This window comes from Pinus tabuliformis, chromosome 6, assembly GCF_031772625.1.
Source record: "Pinus tabuliformis cultivar Carrire ecotype Pingquan chromosome 6, CPIR1, whole genome shotgun sequence".
Classification (NCBI taxonomy): Eukaryota; Viridiplantae; Streptophyta; class Pinopsida; order Pinales; family Pinaceae; genus Pinus; species Pinus tabuliformis.
The window spans coordinates 503,174,460-503,181,583 of NC_142292.1; the positions used below are offsets into that span (position 1 = coordinate 503,174,460).

General features: G+C 39.6%; 1 pseudogene; it reads left to right on the forward strand.

Moving 5' to 3' along the window:
• The first annotated feature begins 309 nt into the window (after positions 1 to 309).
• LOC149259521 (putative E3 ubiquitin-protein ligase BAH1-like 1) lies at positions 310 to 4,285 on the forward strand (annotated as a pseudogene).
• Positions 4,286 to 7,124: the final 2,839 nt, after the last annotated feature.

Sequence of the window (7,124 nt, forward strand, 5' to 3'; positions counted from 1 at the left end):
GTTACCTCAAAGGCATTGCTTTCGGAAGACAGTGATGCTTTACCCCTATTGTCAACAGAAAAATCAGGGATAGCAGAAGTGGCGTCTGGATCTGGTATCCCTAGTGCAGTTTTCAATCTGGCGACGACTGCCCTATTGTCAACAGAAAAATCAGGGATAGCAGAAGTGGCGTCTGGATCTGGTATCCCTAGTGCAGTTTTCAATCTGGCGACGACTGTAATTGGTGCAGGAATTATGGCACTGCCTGCAACAATGAAAGTTTTGGGTCTGCCATTATGCTTTGCAGTGATAATCCTGATGGGTATTCTCTCTGAACACAGCATCCTCCTTATTTCTTTATATTTAACACGGAAGAAAATGTATCAGTTTCGTATGTTGTAAGACCACCTTCATTTCCCGTTAAATGACAGGGTTTTTATACAATTTCCGCTGATGGATCGTGTTTCACTCTTGTTTTAAAGGTTTTGACCATGAAGTTTGGGGAGAGATTTGCCGAGTATCTACACGGAGAGGATGAGCATTTTCTGGACAAATGTTCACACCTCGAATACAAACGGCTGAAGAAGGTACTGAAAAAGTGTCGTGATGGATACTTGCATGACGGCATGGGATCGGACTTTGAAGCAGGGCTTTACAGTTCACAAACGACGGAAAACGAAGACGTAATCTGCGGGGAAACAGCCAAAGGCATTTCCAACTCATGTGATTCATTCAGCACATGTTCATCGGAAACTTGTGCAGGTGTTTAAATCTAATTAATGCCGTCCATTTTTTGTTTATTATGGATACGGAATAGCATTTTGTGTTCTCGGATTCAAATATTTGAAGTTCATTTTCAGTACGGAGGAGGTTTGAAGTCAATATACATCTTTATCTTGTGGAAGGCATTGTGCAAACCTTCTGTAATTTCAGAAGATTACAAGCGTTTTGTCAAAATACTAATCAAAATGGCCAGCTGTTTCGGGCTGAACGTTTCTAACTTTTCTTTTTCGTATGTGTCCTCTTGCAGTCTGTGATAGAATTTTCTTCTACGAGCTGACAAAAGAAGAGTCTGCTATAGTGGGTTGCTTCAGTTCCCGTGCCAGACGTTTGTTGCATCTGCATCTTGCGTCTGGTTTTCAAAGGTACCTGTGGCGAGTTAAACACTTCTTTGCTGATGATCATGAAGCAATGATTCGAGAAGGCCGGCATTTAGTCAGCTATGTGGCGATGAATGCCATTGCGATCCGAAAGATTCTGAAAAAGTATGACAAAGTAAGTTCAGAAACGACGTCGTTTATGTTACAATTGTTTGTTTTCTTGGATTGGAAAAAATTGCTATGTTTCACCACACCCACATTCATAGTCAAGGTCCACTACTTTTTATAGCAGTATCAACCGCGCGGTCGCATTTAGCCCGTTGGGGCAGGTGGTCCCATGGAAGGCATAGGAGAACTCGGGAAATTGAGAGGAATAAAACCCAGACGCTCAGCGTCTAAAATACCATTTAACTGCTTTTTACCCCAGAACTTAGTTCAACCCGATTGCTGATTTTTAACCTTTAAAAACATTCGGCTATGAAATTTGTGGAGACACCTATCGTCTATTCGCTCCCACAAATTTCTAATTTCATTTCGAGTTCCTGATTGCCAAAATCTCACTCCTCTGTGCTTACTTTCAACCGTCAGAAGGGATCCTTCCAAGGAAAATATGACCTTGGAAGGGATCTCCTTTACATCTGAATGTATTACTCAACTATTTTCGGTTTGAGAATGTTAATAATGTGGTATTGTCATTTTTGAATGCAGGTTCATAGCTCAGTCAATGGCCGGAATTTCAAGACAAAGTTACAGGCTAAACATATAGAGTTATAGAAGTCACCTTGGTTAATTGAATTGATTGCGTTTCAGATCAACACAAGAGATTCGGAGCATGGACATATTAGTGATATTTTTCCTGAATGCTCATGCGACTTTACTGCCAGTGATCCTGTTCTTACATGCACATTGCCTGATTCTATGAAATTGGAGTTTAGCCTCACATGCCCTATCTGTTTGGTAAGTTCAAACTCTGTTGGCATTTTTAGTTGTTGTTCTTCTCCAGTAACAAGTACCTACAGTACCGAGGCTCTGATCTAGAGTTGGCTTTTCTTATCTGGTAGCTTCAAGCGAATGTAATGCAGTAAGCTAAGCCCCGTGCAAATATAATATATATTTTTTTTCTTCTGTTACTGGATTAGCGTTAGGGACATACATGGTGTTTTGTGTAATTTCATATTCCATGCATTGAGGTGTCAGTTACCATGGTTTTATGTATCCATTCCATTAGAGATCTGCACAGTTATTGGGGAGAGATTGTGTCCTAGTGCAGCATGTTTAGAAGTCAGGTTTGCCACTATGAAGATATGAGACTATCGGCAAAAAACAAAAATACAAGGTAGGAATGTTTGATACTAAAGTCAATTTGATTGTATGGATTTCTCACCATGGCCTGTATGGAGTTCCCAAATTAATGTTAATGCCTTTGCCCAATAAAAGTTATGTTTGAGCCCTAAGACTCTTTAGCTCAAAACCTGTAAAACTCTAATTCTTAAATTGATTTATCGTTCTGCGGTTTGACCTATGGAGCATCTTGGGTTTTCCCTGCATGTGTAAAAATGTGGGTGTGCATACTGAGCATTGAGCAACCTAGCAACCATGTTTATCTGTTACATGCTAGAAAGGAGAGCTTCAACATAAAAAACAGTATTAGTTGACTTCGCTATTTAATGCGTAGAGACGTTTCTTCCCTTGTTAGTAAGTGTTCACGATGTTCCGAATTTTACTATCTTGCAGGATATAGTGTTTGATCCTGTTGCATTGGGGTGCGGACATATTTTCTGCAAAAATTGTGCGTGCACAGGGGCATCAATACCAACAATTGAAGGGGTCAAAGCGGCCAATCCACGCGCTAGGTGCCCAATATGCAGACAGGTATTGCTGGAGCTGTTTGCCTTTAGATTTTAAAAGAGTGCACTCCCGATGACTGCTGAGTTTGGTTTATCATTTTAAACAATACTTGATCCATCTCTTGGAAGTTGAGTTATGGACATACAAAACAGAGAAAAGCCATTGAATTCTGTAAGTGTGAATGCAGATGGGGGTTTATGCTGATTCTGTTCATTTGCCCGAGTTAGGCTTGTTGGTGAAGAAAAGGTGCGAATACTTGTCCTGTTCTAATGGTTGTTATTTGTTTTGACATTGGAACATTGTCCTGTTCTAATGGTTGTTATTTGTTTTGACATTGGAACATTGTATGACTTCAAATAATGAAATAGTTTACATATGACTCATATATCCTTTTGTGATGGTTTAAACCAGCAGATGCAGGGGCTATTGGAAGGAAAGATTGCATACAGAACGGGCAGAGAGAATAAAACAAGCAAAGGAACATTGGGATCTACAAACACGATTTGTATTAGGCTATTTATGACTTGTGCCACAGGTTTTTGCATGGTCTTCAAGGGATCGAAGCCCCTCTCTGAGAGCAACAGGAGGTTTGTCATCTTGACTATCACTGTTTTGGTTTTTCTTTACATGGGATCTACTTTGATTCCCAATATTTGGGTAGCTTTTCAGTTCACAGGAGCAACCACAGGTCTATCTTTAGGTTTCATATTTCCTGCTTTGATAGCCCTGAGGTCTCACCCCAACCAACGAGAGGAAAGCTTAGGATTAAGGAAGAAGATTCCCATGTTTTTAGGATTCTTCATAGTGTTCCTTGTCAGATGGTTATGACTTTTGCACTAAATATATACTGTTTTTTTTTTAAATCTTTTGGAGATTAAATAAATCATTTCTTTAGGCCCCTCTTATTTTAGGCCAGTAATTTCATGCTTCAAGAGTTGCAAACTTTATTAAACTAGGAAATTAGTAACAGAGGTCTCAGGTGAAAGAGGTAGTACAAAGAAACTAATGAAATTGATATTTCAGTTTCACAGACCTTCTCCACTAAATACTCGTAGAATTCGTTTATACAAACATTAGAGTCCAGTTCCTTGACTATATGAAATACTAGGCATGAAGTGAAACATGGCCTTGGTGGAGGACTTATTTTCCAGTTGATGACTGTCGTCAAACTGGGTTGTGCAAGATTATAAATAAGACACTATATCATGTCCATTCTGACAGGCATATCAAAACATTCTTTTACCCTTCTGATTACAGCAAAGAACCTTTAGATGTGATTCTTCAAATGTTTTGGATCAAATCATGTTGCTAGAACACACTCATTGAGTTCTCTATTGTTTCTGATTTCTGCCAGAGCTTTACTGGCATATCTGACTGAAAAGTTTGAACTTTATGAAATGAGTAGTGAGTTTTATTCTGAAATGAACTCTATTGTGTATTTGTTGAGTACTTGTTTTTTCCTTTATTAGCTACCAACATACTTCATTCACAGCAACAAAGGTCGCATGAACGAACTTCTCTTAATCGTATTTACAGTGTACTTATTCACAGTGCTCTACTGCAATAATTGTGTATGTTTATGCTCTTGCTGCTCCAATTTACATATCTTTTTTGGCTCCCTGAGCTTTCTTACAATTCTTCGTTCTTGGTTGCAGGAATTGACCTCGACAATGTCAATTAAAAAAAGACCTTCAAGGGTTTTGAAGGCAGCGAAGAGTGTTTTTAAATCTTATAATGGGACACGACTATTTTATCTTGGGTTCTTTTACTTTTCCTCCTGTGGCTCCTTAAATGCTCCTTTCCTCGTTGGTATCTTCGTGTATCTTCTTGCTGTAGTCGGTACGCCCATCTGTGTCTGGGCAGGAACAAGTTTGGATTTTCCTGATCCACTGCCCACTCTTCATCGTCTCTGTAAAGCCCGTTATCTATTGGGGGTTTGCCTGTGGGTAGACTCCTGAAGGGTATTCTGTTTCAAGGCTTTGCATAACAGTTTTAGGGAGGATTGATATCTGAGTATGTTGGGCAGGAACAAGTTTGGATTTGCTTGATCAATAGTAATAGAAGGCTTCCTGATGGAAAAACAGACAAGTATTCTGGACAGAGATGTAACTTACAGGTAAGTCTTTGTTTTATTGTATTTCGGGTGTGTTTTCTCTGCAATATATCAAGGGAGTTTCGTTTTTACTGTTCATTCTTTTCGGGGCAAAACTAGTGGCAAAGCTCAGGACTCAAATATAAGTCGTGTTAATCAAGAATTTTCGTTGATGCTTACAATTTCGCTTATAGCTGCGTCGGTAACCCAGTGAACTCTCCAAATCAGCTCATACTCGCCTTTTAGGGTGAACAATTTTAACTCATAAGTTTGCCTTTGCTTGTCCTGAAGATAAGGCAGATCCTACCCTTGAGTTATTGTGTTATTGTTCTACTGTTTGAATTGGGTCTTTCTAAAGGGCTTTCTTTCTTTTACTGTTTTTGGAGTTCGGAGATTTCAAGAAACAAGTCTCAAATTTCTGTGGACCTCTGTGAAAAGGGTGTTTCCAAGGTGCTTCTCTTTCCGTGTTAGTTTTGATAAAGGTTGAAATTAGTCAAGGGCCTTTGTAGTCCATATGAAGTCGGTGTCTTTAACGGTTTATGCGTTCAACGTGAATTAATCAGCTGCTTTTCAAATATTTAGGAATTAAGAAGGCAGCCTGCGTTTTAAATTGCAGTGGTTGGAGGAATATGTCCCAAGGGACTGTACATTACATAGTGGACTTCCTCTGGCTTGGCTGCCAGTTCCGAGGGGTAACTATTCTTCCCAACTTGCTTTGTGACTTGCACCTGGCGTTGAATCTCATCCCAGGGTAGACCATAGTGGGAATGGAACCTTGGTGGATGGCTGAATCCTCTGTCAACCTGATAAACATACCAAATCCCCATTAGCAGTCTGAAGCTGTTTTAAGTTTGTGGAATAGATCTTTCATGGGGTTACTCTTTTGTTAAATTATTTGTCTGTTATCTTTTTCTTCAGAAAACCATATTTCAATCTGAAGTCGCTCCACTCTGATTATGAAATGGGTGTTTCACTTGTCCACAACATGTTACTTTCTAAGATTATCTGGCAATTCGCTAGGATTAGTTATATCAGAGTGTTGTGCTATTGGATTGGTGGTTATTTCCAAAGGTCGGTACATCCTTATTTAATGGTTAATGTTCAGTGTATGAGAAGGATTGTGCTATTGGATTGGTGGTTGTTTCGAAAGGTCGGTACATCCTTATTTAATGGTTAATGTTCAGTGTATGAGAAGGATGGATGCCAATCTGAAGTTTTGTACAGCTCTGTGAAATCGTTACTTACAAAATTTATGCACATCTTGGGGAATTATACTGTCGGTGGCACTGTTCCTGACATGTGCAACACTGGCACTCATATCCCTTTTTGGGCTCCACTTAGCTGTCTAAAGGAATGATCCATACACCTGCAATGAGGATTCTTCATAGGACCCTGAGTTGCACTATTACTTTACATGCAGCATTAGCATCCATATCCTAAGTTTTTGTATATCCTTATTTAATGGTTAATGTTCAGTGTATGAGAAGGATGGATCCAATCTGAAGTTTTTGTACAGCTCTGCGAAATAGTTACTTACAAAATTTATGCACACCTTGGGGAATTATACTCTTGGTGGCACTGTTCCTGACATGTGCAACAAAATTTATGCACATCTTGGGGAATTATACTCTCGGTGGCACTGTTCCTGACATGTGCAACGCTGGCACTCATATCCCTTTTTGGGCACCACTTAGCTGTCTAAAGGAATGGTCCATACACCTGCAATGAGGATTCTTCATAGGACTCTGAGTTGCACTATTACTTTACATGCAGCATTAGCATCCATATCCTAAGTTTTTGTACATCCTTATTTAATGGTTAATTTTCAGTGTATGAAAAGGATGGATGCCAATCTGAAGTTTTTGTACAGCTCTGCGAAATCGTTACTTACAAAATTTATGCACATCTTGGGGAATTATACTCTCGGTGGCACTGTTCCTGACATGTGCAACGCTGGCACTCACATCCCTTTTTGGGCACCACTTAGCTGTCTAAAGGAATGATCCATACACCTGCAATGAGGATTCTTCACAGGACCCTGAGTTGCACTATTGCTTTACATGCAGCATTAGCATCCATACCCTAAATTGGGCACCATCTAGCTG